The sequence below is a fragment of the Malus sylvestris genome, chromosome 17 (genome assembly GCF_916048215.2).
Source record: "Malus sylvestris chromosome 17, drMalSylv7.2, whole genome shotgun sequence".
NCBI lineage: Eukaryota > Viridiplantae > Streptophyta > Magnoliopsida > Rosales > Rosaceae > Malus > Malus sylvestris.
The window spans coordinates 27,379,767-27,403,639 of NC_062276.1; the positions used below are offsets into that span (position 1 = coordinate 27,379,767).

The window sequence follows — 23,873 nt, forward strand, 5'->3', positions numbered from 1 at the left end:
CGTCACCCATGTATCATTAACTATTAAAAAAATTATGCTAAAAAAGTGTCCATCTTAATGTGGTTCTATGAGTATGTAATTCCACCCACTGCGTTCTTTTTAAGAGGTATTCATTTACCGGGTTCTGCACCCTTTTTTGTGATAAATATTTTCATGTTATCCCTTATGTGCGAATTTTCCATGATTCTAGTCCAGTATTTCATACTTCTTTAATTTGGAGAATACAGGTACCATTTGAAGTCATTGCCAAACCCCCATATCAACTGTCCGGTGACTTGTGCTCCACATATCTGGAGGCAAGTAGATGAGCTGGGGGCAGCGTTAGTAATGAAGGGAGGGGTTGACTTGTGCTCCTCATAGTTTTTATTATTATTTAGTTACAAATACATTTAGTACTACCGTCTAGTCCAATGATATTCTTCTTTACTTGTAAGTAAAAAGTTTTAAATTCAAATTTTGTAAATGACGATTTCGATATCAATTTATTTCTTCAACGCTTAGAATAAATATATTCTAAAGTATATAAAAAAATATTAATTAAGGAAGTCGGCATAAAAGTGGGGGAATACCAAGTTGTAATTATGTGAAAAATTAGCTTATTAATACTTAATAACAAGAATAATTGCTTATTCTTCAATATTAAACCATGTATATGTTCTTCGTTTTTTGTTTCGGATTCTAGTTTTGGCACTAAATACACACGAAATGCCCGATGCAGATTGCAAGCAGCGGGCTGATCTATGAAGCATGGATACAGATATGGTCATACGATATGACACGAAACAGTGGTACGAAAAATCTCTAAAAATTAAGATATGATACGCTAGAGATACGTCAAATAATATATATATATATATATATATAGAGAGAGAGAGAGAGAGAGAGAGAGAGAGAGAGAGAGAGAGAGAGAGAGAGAGAGAGAGAGAGAGAGAGAGCAATAAACATATATAATTTAAAGCATTATTTATTATATATAGCAATAAAATATACAATTTAAAGCATTATTCATTATTCAATTCAAGTAGATTTGAATTGTTGGAGAAGAAAGTTAGAAATTCTAATCCTCTTTATATACAGTAGAAGAAGTGTGAGAGTCGTATTCATGGTTTTAATTAGAGAGAAGATCTTTGTATTCATCAACTTTCAATTATAGATATCACTAATTAATTTTCTCCTCCTTATCATCTTTTGACTTATTTTTAGTTACGATCCCTGGAATTCCATTTTTATCTCACATTGCCCTCTGTAACTAAAAAGTCATCACTTTACTCCCTGAAACTCAAAATTCGTTCCATTTTGACTTGTAGACTTTCTATTCTCTGTGAAACTTATCGATCACCTCTTAAAACATGTGTGGGACCCAACATCCAACATGACTATGTCACATGTGCAATAAATTTGATTATAAATCTCCATTATGCATTAACATTTAACAATAAGAGAATATTAAGTTTAAAAGAAATTGAAGATGTTGATGCACAAAACCGGAGGTCTTGGAACAACGTAAATCCGACCGTGAATCTGCAAGTAATGTAAATAACACAAGAGTTATCGTGGTTCACCCCAAGATTTGGGCTACGTCCACACTGATTGTATTGTATTTCTCTGTTGAAGAGGGAGAGAGAGCTTAGAGCTTAGGGGATGTGAGGAGGCTCTAAGGGTGAGAGGGGGGATCTCAGGCCTAGGAATTGGCCTCTGATGGTGAGAATCAGCCTCCTCTAGAATGAGGGTAGGAGTCCCCTTTTATAGAATAAGGGGCTCCTCCTCTTTTACAAAGTATGGGCTTTAGTGTGAGGCCCAAATACAAGGCCCAAGGCCCAAATATACGAGGCCCTAAATATGGTATAAACAGTAGTCCCCCAAGTCTTCAGTCAAGAGAGTCTTTTGGCTGGAGACTTGAAATTCAGTCCATGTGTGGGCCGAAGTAACTAAATGTCGTCTAGAACTGATGCTCGATATGAGGCGGTGCCCAATCTGAAATGATGCTCAACTAGAAGTAGCACATGTTGTGAGGCCGCTTTGCTTGTAGCTTATGTTGCCTTGCTTGGCTTGGGGCGTTTGAAGGTGAGGGAGTCCCTTTTATAGAATAAGGGTTCACTCCTCAGTACATGAATAATGGGTGCTCTTTAATGAAAGTGAGGGATTCCCTTTTATAGAATAAGGGCTCACTCCTCAATACATAAGTGATGGGCTAGAGTCCCCCAAGTATTTTTCATGAGTGCTCTCTAAAAGTGAAGGAGTCCCTTTTATAGAATAAGGGCTCGCTCCTCAATACATAAGTGATGGGCTAGAGTCCCCCAAGTATTTTTCATGAGTGCTCTCTAAAAGTGAAGGAGTCCCTTTTATAGAATAAGGGCTCGCTCCTCAATACATAAGTGATGGGCTAGAGTCTCCCAAGTATTTTTTATGAGGCCCAGTTGAGGCCCAATATATGGTACATAATGTAGTCCCCCAAGTCTTCGGTCAATAGAGTTTGTTGGCTGGAGACTTCAAATTGAATCCATGTATGGGCCGAAGTGGTGGTTGTTCGGAGGCGGTATTTGTATACCCTGCACTGAAGCTTTGTAGGTGAAGCTTTGTAGGTGAAGCTTTGCAAGTGAAGCTTTGAAGCTAGAGCTCTGTAAATGAAGCTTTTAAAGCTAGAGCTTTTGTAAATGAAGCTTTTGAAGCTAGAGCTCTGTAAATGAAGTCTTTGAAAGCTAGAGCTTTTGTAAATGAAGCTTTTGAAGCTAGAGCTCTGTAAATGAAGTCTTTGAAGCTAGAGCTCTGTAAATGAAGCTTTTAAAGCTAGAGCTTTTGTAAATGAAGCTTTTGAAGCTAGAGCTCTTGTAAATGAAGCTTTTGAAGCTAGAGCTCTGTAAATGAAGTCTTTGAAGCTGATTTGACATGAGTGATGCTCATGCATGTTTATGTTGATTGACATGAGTGATGCTCATGGATGTTGACATGAGTGATGCTTATGGATGTTGACATGAGTGATGCTCATGGATGTTTATGTATGATTGGATGAGTGATGCTTATGGATGTTGACATGAGTAGTGTTCATGTATAATTTGGAGTACTAGGCGTACTTTTGATCGCCTGGTTAGAGCTTTTTTTGGGCTTATGGGCCTTCGCCCTCCACAACATGCCAGCCCATTTATTTTGGGCTTTGCCTTTTTTTTTTTTTTTTTTTTTTTTTTTATACCCTCTGATGGGGTTTATACATATTACCCTCTGATGGGGTTTAATACATCATTCTAATGGGATATTTATTCCTTGCTTTTGCAGTGTGGGTGTTTGTTCCTTACTTTTACAAGTTTGCGTGCCTGCTATCCATAGCTTTTCTGTGGGTGGTCGACAAAATGAAGAAAGCACCAACTTGCTTCAGCTTTCAACTAAAGAAAGCATAATTCTTTCTTTTCTCTTTTCCTTTTTGCTTTCCTTTTGCTTTGGTTTCTGTTTCCCACTATGCCTCTCTCTGTCTTTCCACCTCCCTGCAGACTTGCTTTTCCTTTTCCTTTCCACTGCGTTTAATTTTTTGCTTTTTCTTTCCACTACGTCTGGACACTAGTTGGTGTACTCCAGCTGTAAAATATGTGAGATCTGGAGATAGCTGTCTGGAGAAATGCAATAGCTGAGAGATCTCCATCTGAATGCGGGGCCTCTGTAGACAGAAGGGCCAAGACCAGCTGATGGTTGAAGAATATGGGCCTGCAGCAAGGTGACCTGTCTCTCTCAAAACCCATCAGCAATCGAATGGGCGTGCAACAACATCGCATATATCTCGTCCATAAACCCCGAAGCAGCCGACACGGCAAAAGCATAGGTACATTTGTCGAGTTTAAGATTAGTATTCTTTCGCAAATGGGTGTAGAGAGAAATCGCAGAGGAAGGCGCGTCATTGACGGCGGAGCCTCGGATGACGACATTGAAGAGGAAAAGGTCAGGTCTTTGGATGGAGAGGAAAAGGTCATGTGCGTTGCGCATGGCCTTCAGGTCAGAGAACTTGTGGGTGAGCTTGGTGACGGTCGCCACTCTTGATCAGCACTGGGCTCACCGGCCCAACCCTCGCCCTGTACAGCTTCACGTTCACCATTGACCCGTACCTACATGATCCGCCGTAGCTGCCGTACCAAGCGGCGATGGCTGAGGGCCAACGGGGAGCAGGGGTTGAGTTGCATGGGGGAAGGTGGAAGGAGTCAGACCAGATCTGGATGAGGCGCTGCAAGTTACGGTGTACTCACCGACCGGAGTTGTGACGAAACTCGTCGACGAGTGGAAGATGAAGCGGACGCTCATCAACTTCCTCAAGAACTCACTTTTCGTCCCCATCACCGTCCCCGAAGACGACGTCCAAATCCAGCGGCTTAGAGACTTCCAGAAGCGGAAGCGCGATGACTCCGTGGCTTTCGGCGTTCTCGTGATTCGCGACCTAGGTTTTCTGAAAAAGGGCAGGAAGAGAAGTGACGTGGAAGAAGAAGAGGATGCGAATGAGTTGGAGAGGGAGTTGCCTCTGGTTTGGCGGGAACTCTTCAGATCTGTCGGAAGTGCAGACCATCAGACACCAACTGGGTCCCGGTGCTCAATCTCTCACTGCTCCAGTTCAAACCACTGGGTTCATCATCCTTAACTCTCCACTGGGTGTGATTAGGGGTCAAGTGTAGGGACAACCGCTGGATGCGGCGGCTGACGTCCTGGGTGGCGAGGGTGGAAAGGCAGAGGGATTTGTAAAGTATGTCTTGGCATGCCCAATGGGCTATTTCTAGAACCTGTTTTTTAATGTGGTTTTGGAAATGGATTTTTGGGCTTTTTGAGTTTGAGTTTTTGAAGTTAGAAACAATGTTGAGAGCAAGATTTTTGTTCTTCTTAGATTGTACATGGTTGTGTGTTTGTGTCCATTTATGGGTTTCTAGAGAGAGAGAGAGATGGGACTGGGATTTTGGTTTGGTGTTTCTGCAGATTCACGGCAGAGGTGAAAAAAATGAAAGAGAACCTACATAGTTTTTTGTGTCGATTCCCACAGACGGCGCCAAATGTTGATGCACAAAACCGGAGGTCTTGGAACAACGTAAATCCGACCGTGAATCTGCAAGTAATGTAAATAACACAAGAGTTATCGTGGTTCACCCCAAGATTTGGGCTACGTCCACACTGATTGTATTGTATTTCTCTGTTGAAGAGGGAGAGAGAGCTTAGAGCTTAGGGGATGTGAGGAGGCTCTGAGGGTGAGAGAGGGGATCTCAGGCCTAGGAATTGGCCTCTGATGGTGAGAATCAGCCTCCTCTAGAATGAGGGTAGGAGTCCCCTTTTATAGAATAAGGGGCTCCTCCTCTTTTACAAAGTATGGGCTTTAGTGTGAGGCCCAAATACAAGGCCCAAGGCCCAAATATACGAGGCCCTAAATATGGTATAAACAGAAGAGATGAAAAAAGTAAAAAGAAATTGATTAGGTTGGAGCATCCAAATCAAACCAACTTAGGAAATTAACAAATTTAAGGCAATGTGGTACGAATTTTGAGTTTTATAGAAACAACTTTCAAATTTTAGGGGCAAAATGGATCAAAATTGAGTTGCAAAGGGCAAAGTGAAGCAAACTTTGAGTATTAGGAAGTAAAGTGGTGACTTTTGAGTTACAGGGAGTAAAATGAGATTAAAATCAAGTTCCAGGGGCCGTATCTAAAAATAAGCTTATTCTATAAGTTATAAATGTGGGGTATGCTTATTCTATAAGCTTATCTTTCTAAAAGTGTAAATGTATCCTAAAAACTAGATTCGCTTATCCTAAATGTGGGGTATGCTTGGTCTATGGATATGTGTATCCATCAAGTTATAGTCGTGTTCATTGATCATGATACGTATCTGACAAATATCTGAAAGTATTAGGCAAGTATCGTATTTGATTAAGTATCAGATACAAGATGCACGACCAAACAGAAGTATTTGTGTATCATAGTTGATGATCTATCTTATAAACTTAATACAATGGCATCATGAAGGAATGCAAAGTGTAAATTATTCTTTGCTTATAATTAAGTCCCACCTGTTTGTTGGTAGCAAGCAGACTTAGTACTGATCCTACTCCTCCTCTGGTACTCAATTCTGTCTTTCTGGGGCCTTTCATGCCCAAAGTTTGGAATTTGTAGGTCACAAGCTCACAGGCATTTCATCTGGGGACCAATATCGAATGTTGGGTGGGAGGTGGCTGGTGGGCTTTAAAATGTTCATTTAAAAAAATAAAAAATAAAAAAATGAATCGAACCTAAATTGAACTGACAAAATCGAATCCAAATTAAACCGAATAAAAAAAAAAACAAAAGAAAAAATGAACTGGTTTGAACAGTGACTTTGGTTTAATTTTTGGTTTTGGTAAAAAATTGAATCATTCGGAACTGAACCCACCTCTACACCCATGTTTAATATTGGCCCTTGATCTATCAATAGAAAAAGGGTAAATTACACTTTATTACCTTAGGTTTGAGGTCTACTGCAATCTCATATAACATCTTCAAAACATTTCACTTTCCTACCTCAAGTACTATTTTATTTCAATATAATACATTCGTTAAATTTTTCATTCATTGATCTATTAAGAGCTGACGTGGCTACCACATTTGTGCCACGTGGCAAAAAAAAGTTTTTTATGCATTAAAATATTATAATAATTTACCCTATTAAAAAATTATAAAAAAAAAAAAAAAAAAAAAAAAACTGAAAACCCAAAAAACCATTCCCCCGACCACCTTTTTCCCCTCCACTCTCTTCACCTCCCCTCCCATCCAAAACCCCACCCCACCCCACCTCATCTCCCTTCTTTCTCTCTAGATACCCACTCTTCCCTCTTCATCTCCCTGAACCACCTTCTCTCTTTTTCCTGTCAGCCCACCACCTCTTGCGCCTCTTCGACTTAACAGTATTCAACTTCTCGGGTGATCTGGGGCAAATGATATCTTCCAGCTAAAAATAGAAACAAAACACACTAAAGCAACCATCTTTACACCCAAGCTCAATTTTACACAAATTGTAAAATCTATTCCATCAATTGTACCTTGTTGCAATCCCAGTCATTCATCATATGTTGATTATTTGGTGTGATATAATCGGGAGTGCTACATTAGTCAAAACCCAGAGCAAGAAAAATCCAATTTTTCATCTGTTTTGGAATTCAAATCCCAAAAAGCTTGAAAATTTACGAAATTGATGACTCGTAGGATCTTACCAGAATAAGTCTTGGCTGAGTATGAACTCTCGGTCGTTGAAACTGGGGTCAACGTTGATTCCAAAAGGAGCGGAGAAGGGAAGGCTGTCGTCGACAGCTTCGGTTTCCAAAAGGTTCTAGAAGCGAGAGGGGTTCTATGATGACGTGGAAACGCCGATTGGCGGGTTTCTCCTAACTGAAGCCTCGGTAGCGCTCCCTTCATCTCGCTCCAATTCATCCCCTTTTTTTCCTCAAATCGACTCTATCAATGTTCTTCATGCTGATATATTTAAAAATCGAAACTTTTGGGATTTCAAATCACGTGAGTGGGTCTTTGGGGAGAGAGAAGGGAGAGGAGGTGAGGGTGGGGTGGGATGGTGTGGGTTTTTTGGATGGGAGGGGAGGTGAAGATAGTGGAGGAGAGGGAGGTGGTCGGAGGAATGGGTTTTTGGGTTTTCAATTTTTATTTATTTTTAGGCTTTTTATTCAAAATGGTCCCTGAGATTTGCATCATCCATAAGTTTGGTCCCTGAGATTTAAAATCAAGAGAAGTAGTCCCTAAGATTGTCCACCATCCATGATTTGGGTCCTTCCACTGAAGCTTTTGGCCGGAAGTTTGGGCAATTTTCAAAGCTTTGTAACTCAATCGTTTCTTAACCAAATTCGACCCATAATATATCAAAGTGTAGAATAAGATTATATCTATTTTGAACCCCAATGATTGCCAGAGATGGTCAGAAAATAGCCTTAAAGTTGATTGGTTCAAGGGAAAACTGGAAAACTTGCCGGAAACTCGTTGAAAACTGGGTAAACTTTAAACGTTCATAACTTCTTCAATACTCAACGAAATCAAGTGATTCAAAAATGAAAATCATACTTCACAACAAGAAGAAGAGAATGGTACTTTTTCAATGGCTAACTCGCCGTGGTTTGGCCGGAAAACAGCTTGAAAGTGGCTGTTGAAAAATGAGTCAACAACTTTCGAGCCATTTTCTGGCCAAACCATGGCGATTTAGCCGTTGAAAGAGGTTTCTCTTCTTCTCGTCGAGAAGTATGATTTTTGTTTTTGAATCACTTAATTTCGTTGAGTATTGAAGAAGTTATGAACGTTTAAAGTTTACCCAGTTTCCGGTGAGTTTTCCAGTTTTCCCTTGAACCAATCAATTTTGAGGCTATTTTCTGACCATCTCCAGTAATCATTGGGCTTCCAAATAGATATAATCTTATTCTATACTTTCCTATCTTCATTTTGATAAATTACGGGTCGAATTTGGTTAAGAAACGATTGAGTTACGAAGCTTTGAAAATTGCCCAAACTTCTGGCCAAAAGCTTCAACGGAAGGACCAAAATCATGGATGGTGGACAATCTCAAGGACTACTTCTATTGATTTTAAATCTCAGCGACCAAACTTATGGATGATGTAAATTATTATAATGTTTTTAATGGGTACAAAATTATATTTTTGCCACGTGGCACAAATATAGCAGCCATGTTAGCTCTTAACGGATCAGTGGATGAAAAATGTAACGGATGTATTATATTGAAATAAAATAGTACTTGAGATATGAAAATGAAATGTTTTGAAAATGTTGTATGAAGTTGCAACAGATCTCAAACCTGAGGTGGTAAAGTGTAATTTACCCATAAAAAAATATTGGCCCTTGATTTTGTTTAAAATAAGCAAATTGTTTTATGTACGATAAAAATGAAAAGACCCACTCACCTGAGGGCCGCGTTACGACTCCCTAGTACGAATATCGAGACGTCACGAATGATCGTCACCTAAAACAAATATTCAGTCACGTCTCAGAACTCTTATTGATAGAACACATAACTTACATAAAACACATCCTAAGGACGTTCTAGAATGATTTGAGACCCATTGACCAAAATCAATCGTCGGTCAAAGATCGACGGTAGGGTCCACAACCCTACATAACTTGATCCAAAAGATCCGCATCTCAAATTTCCAATCTGTAACTTCCAAAGATCCGCATTATGCTTCTAAAACATTTTTTATACTAAAGTTTCATTACAATCCAACAATTGGATCTCTGCCAATTGCCAATCAGTTAACGTTTTATTTTATGAACTTACAAATCCAATTCGAGAAGATCCGTAAATCGAATTCTTAATCCCTAAGTTCCCAATGTCCTCAAATATTACATACTATAATGTATTAAAGTTTGGTGATGATCCAACGGTTGGATCATCAATTCATAAAATGGTCAAGTGACGAACCTTAATAGAACTAGGTTCAAACGATGGAAATTCGTCAATCCGACTTCGTATATGGAATTGGAGAATCAACTTTAGCCTAGGAAGGTTAGGGGATGTTTCGGCCCACGCGTCGCCGTACACGGTGATCAGCCGTCCCGACTCGCCAGAAAATCCAACTATTTCTAAAAAATCTCAAACTTCATAGAAATGAAGATCTCAATGAGTAGAGCAAGTTTTATACATGTGGCCAAGTCCAATTTGACTGGGAAAAGCCTCAAATCTCCTCAAACCACCGGAACCCTATAAATGGGTGCACTTCGATTTGTCGTCACCAATGCTCCGCCGCCACTACCAATGCTTGGGTTTGTTCCTAGGTCCAAGGGAGGTGTTTTGATAATGGTGATCGAGGGTAAGTGTTTAAGAAATTGGTGGATTCCCAGCAAAGGGTGCTCAGACCCGTGGGTGAATTTCTAGCAAGATCGGGCTAAAACTTGTCGGGTTTAGCTAGAATTAGGGGTTGGGGAGGTTATGATGAGGTTTGGTGATAATGGGAGGTTGAAGAAAGCCAAAATTTGGACGGAAAGCCCGTCGAAATTTGAGTAAGGGCGCGGGTTGGGTTGTGGGACTAAGGGATCCGGCTGATCCACTTCTCTCTCATTTCCCCTCCTTTCTTTTTCTTCTAAATTGCCAGCCTTCACTCTCTCCTCTCCTGATTCGGCCCACTCCCTCATTTCTCTCCCGTAACTCTTCTCTCCTCCTCTGATTGGGCAGCTCTGCCCAATCCTTCTCCTCTGTTTCTCCTCTTCCCTGATTCCATTCTCTTCCCCTCTCAGCCACACACATGTGGCATAATAATTTAGTAGTATAAAATAATATAATATAATTAAAATAGTGATTTCTTCAAAATACTTTCGAGTTGGTAGCTCCGTGAAAATTTAACCGTAACTCCAAATTCTCTTCTGTTTGCGCGTACGCGTCCTTATCATCGAGTACTTTAGGAATACACTAAAAGAATATTTCATAAGTCTCACTACATGTTGGTCAATGAAAGTCAAAACCTTCACCTCTAGGACATTTTCGTAAATTCACACTTTAAAAATTTAGGGGCGGGTTGTCACACTAATGTTCGTTGACTAAGACCTTATTAGTTTTTAGATTTTGATCAAAGTCTCTATTATTAATATATTAATGAATTACATGTAAGTTACATAATTTTTATAAAAAAATTAGTAATTGATTTAGAGTTTTAATACTCACACCCTTATTAAACTCCTAATTAATTTTTAATTCAAACATTTTCCAAATAAAAAAAAATAAAAGTAGAATAAGTTTGTACCCATTAAATTTTTATAAAAAAATTTCAATTTTTTAATTTTATATGTATCAATTCTTAAAGGAAATGGATCATCTCCAGATCCCTTCCACCTAATCCACCAAGTCCGGGGATCCGGGCCATTTAAATTTGATCCAACTGCTATAAACAAGGGCCCACTTTAAAGGTTATAATAACTATAGCTGTTGGATCAAATTTCAATGGCCCGGATCCCCGGACTTGGTGGATTAGGAGTAAGGGATCCGAGGATCCCTTTCTATTCTTAGAGCAGTTCCAGCCATGCTGGTTGCTCGGGCCGCAGGGGAGGAGAAAGGGCCCTCGGGCCGGTGGGTGCAGCTCCAGCCGTGTGGAGGCCGAGCGACGGTGGGAGCCCGAGCGAAGGGGGGGTGAGGAGTCGACGGGCCTGTGGCCCGAGGGTTTTACAATTTTTTATGTTTTTTTTGGGAGGGCGTCAGGTAGTCGACAGCCGGCACTCCATGATCACGTCGAATCCTTATGAAAATGAATCCAGAACAAAATCGCGCTAAAGCTAGGGCGTCACCCGTAAGTGGCGCGCTGTGTGGCCCGAGCACAGTGATAAGTGAGCAAGGGTCGCTGTATCTCCATCGGCACCCGGATGCAGTGTTAAATGAGCAAGGGGGCCATAGAAACTTCTTTTCGAACGACTCCACTCAAAGTTGTTTGGGAGCATATGCTCCTATCAACTTTACCCGGGACACACAAAAGAAGTACTTTGATCCTATTAGACGGGGGATGGTGAAGAAGCTAGGACAGAAGGGTAGAGTTCAAGAGAGCAAAATGCGTTTAGGAACGTGGAATATAGGAACCTTAACGGGAAAATCTATGGAAGTAGTGGAAGTTATGGTGAGGAGAAGGATAAATATTATGTGCCTACAAGAAACTAAGTGGGTTGGTAGTAAGGCAAAGGATCTAGAAAACTCAGGGTTTAAACTTTGGTATTCGGGCACAAATAGAACGAGAAACGGTGTTGGCATCATCGTAGACAAGACCTTGGTACAAGATGTTGTAGATGTCAAGAGGGTAGGAGATAGAATCATGGCAATCAAGATTGTAATAGGACAAGAACTTATCAATGTGATTAGTGCGTACGCACCTCAAGTAGGGTTGGATACGAGTTCGAAGGAGAAATTTTGGGAAGATCTTGGAGACTTGGTGCAAGGAATTGCTTAGACGGAGAAGTTATTTATAGGAGGAGATTTAAATGGACACGTGGGCAGGGAGACAGGCAACTATGGAGGTTTTCATGGTGGCCATGGTTTTGGGGAGAGAAACGAGGATGGGGAAGCTATCTTGGATTTTGCAATGGCATATGATCTCTTCTTAGCCAACACCTTCTTTAAGAAGAGAGAAGAACATGTGATCACCTACAAGAGTGGGTCGTCAAAAACACAAATAGATTTTCTTCTAATGAGGAAAGGGGATCGTATAACTTGTAAGGATTGCAAAGTTATACCAGGAGAGAGCGTGGCTAATCAACATCGCTTGTTGGTGATGGATGTACATATCAAAAGAGTAAGACAAAAGAACAAGACTTGGAAGTGCCCAAGGACTAGATGGTGGAATCTAAAAGAAGAAAAACAAGCCATTTTCAAAGAGAAGGTAATCACCCAATGTGTGTGGGATAGAGAGGGGGAAGCTAGCCAAATGTGGGATTCCATGGCTAGTTGTATCCGAAAAGTAGCAAAAGAGGTATTAGGAGAGTCCAAGGGCTTTGCCCCACACCAAAAGGAATCTTGGTGGTGGAATGAGGAGGTACAAACAAAGGTGAAGGCTAAGAAGGAATGTTGTAAAGCCTTATACAAGGAGAGGACCGATGAAAATGGTGAAAGGTATAGAAAAGCGAAGCAAGAGGCGAAGAAAGCTGTAAGAGAAGCTAAGTTAGCGGTTTACGACGATATGTATAAACAACTAGATACCAAAGAAGGAGAGTTGGATATCTATAAACTATCTAGAGCAAGGGAAAAGAAGACAAGGGACCTAAACCAAGTGAGGTGCATCAAGGATGAGGATGGAAAGGTTCTTGCTACAGAGAACGCGGTTAAAGACAGATGGAGAGGTTATTTTCATAATCTTTTCAATGAAGGACATGAAATGAGTGCTTCTTTAGGGGAGTTGAGTAACTCAGAAGAGTGTAGAAACTACTCTTTTTATCGTCGAATCCGGAAGGAAGAAGTGGTTGTAGCTTTGAAGAAGATGAAGCATAAAAAAGCAATAGGCCCAGACGATATACCAATCGAAGTGTGGAAACTTTTGGGAGAGACAGGTATAACATGGCTCACTGACCTTTTCAATAGGATTTTGAAAACGAAGAAGATGCCAAATGAGTGGCGAATGAGCACTTTGGTGCCTATCTACAAGAATAAGGGCGACGTACAAAATTGCATGAACTATAGGGGTATTAAGCTAATGAGTCATACAATGAAGCTCTGGGAGAGAGTCATTGAGCATAGATTGAGGCAAGAGACACGGGTTTCGGACAACCAATTCGGGTTCATGCCAGGGCGCTCAACCATGGAGGCAATCTATCTCTTACGAAGATTGATGGAAAGATATAGAGATGGGAAAAAGGATTTACACATGGTCTTTATAGATTTGGAAAAAGCGTATGATAGGGTCCCAAGAGACATTCTTTGGAGGATTTTAGAGAAGAAAGGAGTACGAGTAGCATATATCCAAGCTATAAAGGATATGTATGAAGAAGCAAAGACTGCCGTAAGAACTCATGAAGGACAAACCGAAAGCTTTCCCATAACTGTAGGATTACATCAAGGCTCATCCTTAAGTCCTTACCTTTTTGCGTTGGTAATGGATGAGTTAACAGGACATATTTAAGATGATATTCCTTGGTGTATGCTTTTCGCAGACGATATAGTGTTGATAGATGAAACTCAGGAAGGGGTAAATGCAAAGCTTAACCTTTGGAGAGAAGTGTTGGAATCTAAAGGTCTTCGCCTAAGCCGATCAAAGACAGAATATATGGAGTGCAAGTTCAGTGCAAATGGAGGCCAAAACGAGTTAGGGGTGAAGATCGGAGATCAAGAAATACCAAAGAGCGACCGTTTTCGTTACCTAGGATCTATCTTGCAAAAGAACAGAGAATTAGATGGAGATCTCAACCATAGAATACAAGCTGGATGGATGAAGTGGAAGAGTGCATCCGGTGTGTTATGTGACCGCCGTATGCCACTGAAGCTCAAGGGAAAATTTTATAGGACGGCAATAAGGCCGGCGATGCTGTATGGCACAGAATGTTGGGCGGTGAAACATCAACACGTACATAAAATGGGTGTAGCGGAGATGAGGATGCTTCGTTGGATGTGTGGGCACACGAGAAAGGATAAGATTAGGAATGAGGATATCCGGGGTAAAGTAGGAGTAGCCGAAATTGAAGGAAAGATGAGAGAAAATCGGTTACGGTGGTTTGGACATGTGCAAAGAAGGCCTACTGACGCTCCGATTAGAAGATGCGACTATGGGACAGAGGTTCAGGGCCGAAGGGGTAGAGGAAGACCTAGGAAAACTTTGGAAGAGACTCTAAGAAAAGACTTAGAGTACTTTGATCTAACGAAGGACATGACACAGGATCGAGCACAATGGCGTTCTAAGATTCATATAGCCGATCCCACTCAGTGACTTGGATTTTCCAAGTCTCCAACCGATAAGTTTTCCTCACTCGGAAAATTAAGGGAACACTACCCAACCTACATGCTCCACTCAGAAAGCTTCAACATACAAGCTTCAACAAAAGAAAATTCAAAGAACTTAGCGAAGAAGGCTTTGGTGTATCTAACACAATACGTTGAAATGAAGGAAAGCTTATTTATTGATATCCCCGATAAGCTACAAATATGTACATATACATGAGTCAAAATAAACACACAAGAGGGAGCCTTCACACAGGTTGCTTAGGAGAAGTCTCAGCAGTCGGTAGAGCCCCAGAAAGAGAAGGCACCGGAGGGGGATCATTTGGAGCCTCAGTACTGGACAGAACCCTAGAAGGAGGAGGCATCAGAGGTTGATCATTTAGAGCTTCATTACGCGGTACAGCCCCAGAAGACGAAGGTAATAAATGCCTTTGGAACAAACCCACAAATCTCTGATGATCAAGTAAAACCTGACCATCAGTTTCCTTCATCTGGTCAAGCTTCCTCTTCATGTTTGTAGCATAGTCATGTGCGAGCCGGTGCAACTGTTTATTCTCATGCTTGAGCCCTCTAATCTCCTGTTTGAGACTCATCACTTCAGCCGCCAATGATTCAACTTGGCGGGTTCGAGCAAATAGGCGTTGGGCCATATTAGACACAGAACCTGCACACTGAACACTGAGAGCCAGCGAATCCTTAACAGCCAACTCATCAGACCGTTTGGAAAGTAGTCTGTTATCTTTAGGAGTGAGAAGGTTCCTGGCCACCACCGCAGCGGTCATATCATTCTTCATCACGGAATCCCCAACGGTAAGAGGACCAGTAGGGGAGACGAAGGATGGGCGCCATATGTTGTCTGGAGAAGGCGGGGCTGCCTCTTCAACAAGGTTCAAGTCAAAACGACGGTCGGAGGGGCCAGACATTTTCAAAGGTGTTGAAGAGAGAAGAGGTCGGACAAATCAAGATCTTAGAAGTGCAAGAATGAAGCTTCTACAGGTGGAGATTCAAGTGTGCTTTGGAACTTAATGCCAGCCCCTATAAAAATCTGCACTCGACGGAGCTTCAGAAATCAAAGAGGCGCCTGCTCAGAAATCGAAGAGGCGTTTACTTTCTCAAAAGCTGGGCTGCTTAGAGATCACGAGGGTTGATCTCAGAAATCGAAGAGGCGTTTGCTTTCTCAAAAGTTGGGCTGCTCAAATACCTCGAAGGTTGATCTCAGAAATCGAAGAGGCGCTCGCTTTCTCAAAAGCTGGGCTCCTCAGAGACCACGAGGGCCGATCTCAGAAATCGAAGAGGCACCTACTTTTCCAGCCTTGTCAGCACCTGTCACACGCACACTCAGCTTTGCGGAAATTATGGGCATTCTGTCGAAGACTTCTGGGGAAGTAGAAAACACATGAATCTTACTGTTCAATCACCCACTTCCCACACGCAACAATAGCTCATGGGTACCACATAAAACTTTGCCAAAGTTCTCTGCCAAAGTTGAGCACGTGAAGCTTGCAGCTCCCACTACATCGCTCTGACCAAGAAGGGTAAAAGAATAGCAAAGAAACAGCACTAACAAAGTTTAGACCCATAAATTTTGAAGGTCTAGCTACCATATTATTACCCACAAGGGTAAAGGAACAGTACCACTGCTGGATAATTGGAAAGTCCCTGTGTGTCAACCTTTGTGCTTCGTGGCAAGGTAGACTAGCAAACATGCCCAACCTTTACTCATATTCGAGAAAACACTCCCAATAGGATTGCTTGCTCCAAAATCGAAGAGGCACCGTCCTCCTAATCTCGAGAGCCAGACTCCCAACATGACTACTTTCTTAAAAATCGAAGAGAGGGTAAAGGAACAGTACCATTGCTGGATAATTGGAAAGTCTCTGTGTGTCAACCTCTGTGCTTCGTGGCAAGGTAGACTAGCAAACATGCCCAACCTTTACTCACATTCGAGAAAACACTCTCAACAAGATTGCTTGCTCCAAAATCGAAGAGGCACCGTCCTCCGAATCTCGAGAGCCAGACTCCCAACATGACTACTTTCTCAAAATCGAAGAGAGGGTAAAGGAACAGTACCATTGCTGGATAATTGGAAAGTCCATGTGTGTCAACCTTTGTGCTTCGTGGCAAGGTAGACTAGCAAACATGCCCAACCTTTACTCACATTCGAGACAACACTCCCAACAAGATTGCTTGCTCCAAAATCGAAGAGGCACCGCCCTCCGAATCTCGAGAGCCAGACTCCCAACATGATTACTTCCTAAAAAATCGAAGAGACACTGCTCTCCGAATCTCGAGAGCCAGACCCCCAGCATGATTGCTTTCTCAAAAATCGAAGAGGCATCGTTCTCCGAATCTCGAGAGCCAGATACCACAGACCACTTTTTCAAAGTGCTCTGACAGAGTTAAAACATGTGAAACTGGCAGCTCCCACTACCGTGCTATGACCAAGCAGGGTAAAGGAATAGCATTACTACTTGTTAGGGAGACTCCTATATATGTCGACCTCCATCCCCAACGGACAGGCAGACCTGCAAAAATGCTCAACCCTTCATCATATCTGAGAGGGCACTCCCAACGAAGCCTTTCGAAATATTCAGCTTTCTTTCCCCCCGATAATACCTCTGCAAACAAGCTATACTAGAGCAAGAATATCTCATATCATCAGGGTTAAAAGCAAGAGTATCCCATATCATGCTTTTTCCCTGTCTTTTCCTTTGGCCTTGTTTTTACCTGCAAGACAAGGAGAAAGAGAGCAATCAGTCAGCACTTGGAATCAAGCTTCCAGCCAGGAACTGACTGCCTGGAACCCCTTACCTGATTACTTACCTGGCATTGCTCTCGAGTACTCATCTTCAACATCTTATGTTTCCAGGGAAGATTCCGCATCTGCTTGAGGAACAGATAGGGCAAGTGCGAAGGATACAAGGAAGCATGTGGAGACAAGCGTAACAGCACACGTGCCGATACATCCATTACTCTGTCAAAAGCAAAAGTATCCCATATCAGCAGGGTGGAAAGTACTCTAGATTTGATGGACTTGTTTTGACCCTCAAATTCTTCAGCCGGCCTTATACTCTGGAGGAAACCAGAAAACCCTCCAGCTCAGTTCAAGAATAAGCCTGTGGAAAGTTACTTCTTCAAAAGCAAAAGTATCTCATATCATCTCTTCTCATTTTTCTTCTCTTTATCCTTCATGCTGCTGCAAGATGGGGAGAAGGTGAACAATCAGTCGGAGCTCTGATTGCTTACCTTGTCTGTCACCTCTTTCAGCAGACCCCCTAGCTCGGCGACTTGGAGGACTCATACTACATGGTTTGTATCGCGCTTGACCAAGCCTGAAACTACAAGTAAGCTTCAAGTGAAATTGATACATTACCTTGTGCATCTCCACCAGTTAAAGATACCACCCCTGGATGGAGGAAGAGTACTCCCAGAGAAGATGCCACATCTACCTATGAGACAGATAAGGCAAGTCAAGACGACACCACACTCCGATACTTAGAAGTTTCGTGATTACGAGATCATTCTCTCACAATATTTCCTAATGTCATTTGTACTAAATCATTCACTTGTACTCACTAAAGGAGAGCTTGAACCTATGTACTTGTGTAAACCCTTCACAATTAATGAGAACTCTTCTATTCCGTGGACGTAGCCAATCTAGGTGAACCACGTACATCTTGTGTTTGCTTTCCTATCTCTATCCATTTATATACTTATCCACACTAATGACCGGAGCAATCTAGCGAAGATCACAAAAAGCGACCGTTTTCGCTACCTAGGATCTATCTTGCAAGAGAACGGATAATTAGATGGAGATCTCAACCATAGAATACGAGCTGGATGGATGAAGTGTAAGAATGCATCCGGCGTGTTATGAGACCGTCGTAGGCCACTGAAGCTCAAGGGAAAATTTTATAGGACGGCAATAAGGCCAGCGATGTTGTATGGCACTGAATGTTGGACGGTGAAGCATCAACACGTACACAAAATGGGTGTAGCGGAGATGAGGATGCTTCGTGGGTTGTGTGGGCACACGAGAAAGGATAAGATTGGGAATGAGGATATCCGAGGTAAAGTAGGAGTAGCCGAAATTGTAGGAAAGATGAGAGAAAATCGGCTCCGGTGATTTGGACATGTGCAAAGAAGGCCGAATGACGCTCAGGTTCGAAGATGTGACTACGGGACAGAGGTTCAGGGCCGAAGGGGTAGAGGAAGACCTAGGAAAACTTTGGAAGAGACTCTAAGAAAAGACTTAGAGTACTTGGATCTAACGGAGGACATGACACAAAACCGAGCGCAATGGCGTTCTAGGATTCATATAGCCGACCCCACTTAGTGGGAAAAGGCTTTGTTGTTGTTGTTGTTGTTGTTGTGTCAGAGAGAGAGAGAGAGGGGGGGGACCGATTGCAATTTTTTATTATTTAAACAAACAAAAAAAATTATTATTTTAATTGCTTATTGCCAGGGGGAGGGTTTCAAGGGTGGAGATGTAAATGTCAATTACTGTTCATTAATGGTAGTTACTATTCATTTAAGGCAGTTACTGTTCAATATGGTGGATTAAATAGTGGATTGCCAGGGGGAGGGCTCCATGGCTGGAGTTGCTCTTAAATATACCAATTTGTTAAAACTGTACCCTTTTTTAATTTAAAACATACCCATTTTTTTATATAAAATTTCATTCAATCTTTTCTCTAATCCATTTTTTAAACTTATATGGGTACATTCTATTTTGTTCATTTGAAAATGTATCCATGTTAAGTTTAATAGAAGAAATTCAATAATGTTATTAAGGATATATATATATATTTTTTGTGTGTTTGAAAAATGTATCCATACTTTGGTACAATAATTTTTTTGTTAGTTTTGACAAACGTACCAATGTGTGTGTACACACACACACACACACAATATATTGGAGAGTATAATTCATTTTTCATATTTTTAATCCCATAAAATATGGGTTTTATTTAAAATCTCATTAATATATAAAACTATAAATTTTATTTTTAATTTAAAAATATAATAATTTATATAGAAATACATTATTACATTAATATCAGAGATTTCAATCAAAAACTAAAATTCACCAAGATTTTAATCAAAGGACATTGATAATTAGAGATTGCATCCAAAGTGTTCTATTAAAATATCTATTCAACATGAAGAAGAATAAACATTCAAACAAGATATTTTATAGAATAGAGTACATGTCACAAACAACAACAAAAAAAAAAACAAAAAGAGGTACAGACCCCAAGGAATTATCATATCTATTCCATAGAACGGAATTTCTGACAACGGACCCATTCCCTCCGCATGGTAGAGAAAACATTCTAACCCTCCGTCCATTCGGAATAGAATCCTATCCGGATTCTCTTTATAAAATCTCGAAAATCATTTCATCATGTCCATTTATTTGGATGGTGAGCAAAATTGCACCCTCAAATACTAGGAAGGAGGTATATAGTGGACTGAATCCATTTGAGGCCTTTAAAATTGGACCTGTATTAAAACACCCCTTTAATAAGATTTGGATCCTATCCGGATCCAAATTGTGGGATCATGGGAATCATCATATCTTAATCATTCATTATACATTGTGCAATAAAAAATTATTTAAATTTTATTATTTAAAATTAAACACGAATAGTAACTAACGAAAACTGATCATACGATATACAATAAACAGTTAAGAAGTAAGAATTTTTAGGATTTCCATAAAAAAAATCAGAAGATGATCCTCATCCCTTTAATAAAATATGCATTTCTTTCCAAGATCACGTAGTAAAAGCCTTGAGATGAGCGAGAAACAATACTTATCCAACTTTTCTGCACTTCCATGCATGAAATATGGCTTCTTCCCAGGAAGATACAAAGTAATGAAGCATTAAATTGAAGGTTGATTGGGGAGGACACGACAGGATAAGGCCTGCCTTCAATTTATAGTAGATTACGAAAGAGATGTGCTATCCACGCATCTTTTAGTTTTATTGATAAATTTTAGTTTTATTGTTGATCTTATCATGTATTTGATGGTAATTATGCAATAGGATAAGAAAGACAATTCACATTTAAAGTTTAGGTTATGTGTAGAAAGATGTTATGTGAGTTCAAATAAAATTTCTCATAAAATACTTAAAAATTATTTGACATCATCTTTTCTCGTATGTCAAATTTGACATGTGAAAACTCATATGTCAATCCACATAAAATTGTGTGAAAACTCATATGTCAATCCACATAATATTGAGATATCGGTTCAAACTTGTTCTTACCTTCAAATTTGATTATATGTCATTCTACTTAAGATTTAACATCTTTTCTATAAGCTTTGCTCAATTACCTAGAGGCCTCGTGGGATTGAATTAGAATAACACACTGTATTTGAAGTATGTTGAACGAAAAATTGAGGATAAAAAATGTTGCAGCAGCTGAGACTCCCGCACGGAGTTGCAGGTTTTTCGACGCGACCAGAGGGGCGGACCGTCTCCTGAATATGCAAATGTATCATGAAACTCTACGCCTTCTGTTTTCAATAATATTGATATTCAGGAAGTTGTATTATTACACCATAAATTATTATTGTTAAAGGACAAATGCACTTCCTGTAGGCATACGGCAAGTATTTACCGTAAACACAGTGTCTTCAACTTGCGTGCAACCTTTGGCTGCTAAACAAGCTTGACTTGTACCATATCTTATGCAACCATTCACAATCTGTACGAGGTTCTCATTGAAAAGAAAGAATGAGGATTCTGTTCACGAGGATTTTGAGAATCCTTCAATTATATCTATTCATCGTATATCATGCAGTTAGTTTTTATCATATACTGTTTATATTCAATTTTAAATAAAAAATTTACAATAATTTTTAACTGCACGATATAAAATTAAATGACGTGATAGGAAAATCTGCAAGATCCTCCCATTCGAAAAAAACGTCAAGAACACGCAACCTATATGGCAGTCAAATACTAGCTAATCAAAAGGACTAATTACAAGATCATGAGACGGACACGTTCATCCCGCACCATTGCTACATCAAACTCTTGAAAAGAAAGAAATATCTCTGTCAATTCAAAATGAAGAACATCGCTCTTCAAAAGAAAGAAGTACATGTCCTTCAGAGAGTACAGACAACTTTTAATTATGAGCTGTCATTTCCGATTTATTCCTTTTTTCCGAGGTAAAACGTAACAATTTGTATTAATTATTACTTGAATTTGTAAGAATTATAGTCAATTTGAAGTTTAGGCTTATATTTGTTCCATGCCAATTTTGTTCATGACCATAGGACCAGGATCCTCTCCTCTCCTGAGCAGATGGAGAGGATCCTCCTGACCAGACTCATAGGGCCGTTCATTTTTTATTCAACGGCTACAAACAGGGGGTCCCTCTAAAAGTTATAATAATTATAACCGTTGGATAAAAAATGAACGGCCCTATAGGCCTGGTCAGGAGGATCCTCTCCATCTGCTCAGGAGAGGATCCTGATCCCATGACCATAAGTTATAGTGTATGTATATCATGCACCCCAACTCATATCTTACTTAACTTTGGTTAATTTTTTTTTAAATTAAAAAAAAACACATACTGTGAACCTTAACTAAAAATAAATGAAGTAACAAGTGTTAGATAATTAGATAGAGAATGAAAATACATTATAATTATTATGGTAAGTAAAAACACTCTCCATCTGTCATAGGCTCATAGCAGATGGGTGTGTCAGTTCGTCCTGTACGGCTTTATACAAGAAAGGATCAAACAAGATTAGGCTATCTCCAATAATTACGTCATTATACATACAAAAAAGGAAAAAAATATCAATCAGTTTACCATATTCAGCAGCTCATTTCTTGGAATCACCTTCTACTGGTTCATGAAATGAGTGGTCCAAATGACCCCTTAACCAAATATCAGTCCAGAGTCCAGACCAACTTTACATGTGCCTGTTCACATGTAATAATTGCTTTTCACAGAAAAGACATAATATAATACTATTACGTGATCAAACGTTACGAGCCGTGTGCAAGTTTTCTACCATCAACTATTTCGTTATGCAATACTAGCTAGTTGACAATTCAAAATAAAGAACATGGTTATTGAAAAGAAAGAATGATCCGTCATTCTGAGAATATAGACACAACTCATAATAAAGATACATCTGTCATTAACCCATCTGAAAATAATTGGAATTTTAGTCTATCGACAGGATTGGCGGAGATGACTTTTTATGTTTTGTTAAAGTTATCTTAATGTTATGTTGAATGTCCTTTTTAATTCTGTATTTATTTTTAAAATTATAATAAAATCGTTATCGTTTCGTTCTGAAATTAAATACACATTTTCTTCAATGCTTCTTCGTGAAGAGGTGGAAAATAAAAATTTACTCTTAAAGGACTAGATTGACTAATTCCTACTAATTTAAGGAGTTAAAGACATTTTATTCTTGATTAATAAAAGGATAATGTTAATGAGATCAAATTTATAATTCAAATTTTATAAATTAAATGATATGGATGTTGATAATTAAGGACTCGTTTGAATGTGTTTTTTAAAATGATTGAAAGCGTTTTTAGAGAAAATAATTTTGGATCCAAAATCACTTAAGTGTTTTCTACAAGAAGCATCAGTTATGTGTTTTTTTCAGGAAACACTTTAAGTGTTTTTCCACCATTTACTAGCATTTTTACTAAGGATTGTTTCAAAAAATATTTTCATCAAAAGCGTTTTCAATCATTTTAAAAGTACATCTAAACGAGATTATTACTTACATGTTGATTAATATGCTTATTTCTTATCGGTGAAATATCATTTGAATTTGTACATTTACTATAAAAATTTAATCTCACTACATTACCATTAATAAAAGGGAACTTTAACGAAAAGTTCTGGTAGTGTTCACTTTAACGAAAAATCACATTTTTACACTAAAAAATCAATCCTTATACTATTCACTTTACTCTTTATTTTTTTTTTATCGTTAAAACTTAAAATTTTCAAATCTTTTTCATTAGTTAATAGTTGATTAAAAGATAACGAATCTTTTTTTAAGAGAGGACGCTTAGCCCAAAAATAAAAATAAAAAACACTCCTCTTCCAAGCAAATCTTTTTTTTTAAAGACAGCGAATCTTTTGTTTTTTTAAACTCGCGTTGTCCATTTCATGCATGCATACTTTTCCATTTCAAGCATGTTTTTCATTTTAAGTATACTATTATTTTCTACCACCAGTGAATTAAATTCAACCTTCTTTTTCCTTTCTAAAGATTGTTCTATGCTTCTAACCACCGGCGTTTTCCTATCCTTGTGGTTACGTGTACAAGCTTGAATCGTCAAGGTTGTGAGTCCGGTTACGTGTACAAGCTTGAATCGTCAAGGTTGTGAGTCCGAAAGATGGTACGCTTTCTAAACATAAGTAATGCTAGAAAAATTAAATTTGTAAATAATGATATTGAAGTTGACGATTAAATT

At 39.5% G+C, this 23,873-nt stretch overlaps 1 protein-coding gene and 1 long non-coding RNA gene across 2 annotated transcripts in view; one reads left to right on the top strand and one right to left on the bottom strand.

Annotated features, from left to right (window-relative positions):
* The first annotated feature begins 11,175 nt into the window (after positions 1 to 11,175).
* Positions 11,176 to 23,873, top strand: part of LOC126609983 (uncharacterized) — a 90,767-nt gene continuing 78,069 nt past the window's right edge. Inside the window, exon 1 of the mRNA XM_050277919.1 lies at positions 11,176 to 11,641. The gene's annotated coding sequence lies outside the window, so the exon portion shown is untranslated. The remainder of the gene's footprint in view (positions 11,642 to 23,873) is intronic.
* LOC126609995 (uncharacterized) lies at positions 19,554 to 20,302 on the bottom strand. The gene is made up of 2 exons (XR_007618335.1): positions 20,217 to 20,302; positions 19,554 to 19,902 (listed from the first exon to the last, which is right to left on the bottom strand). It is a non-coding gene; the product is annotated as an uncharacterized LOC126609995 (long non-coding RNA).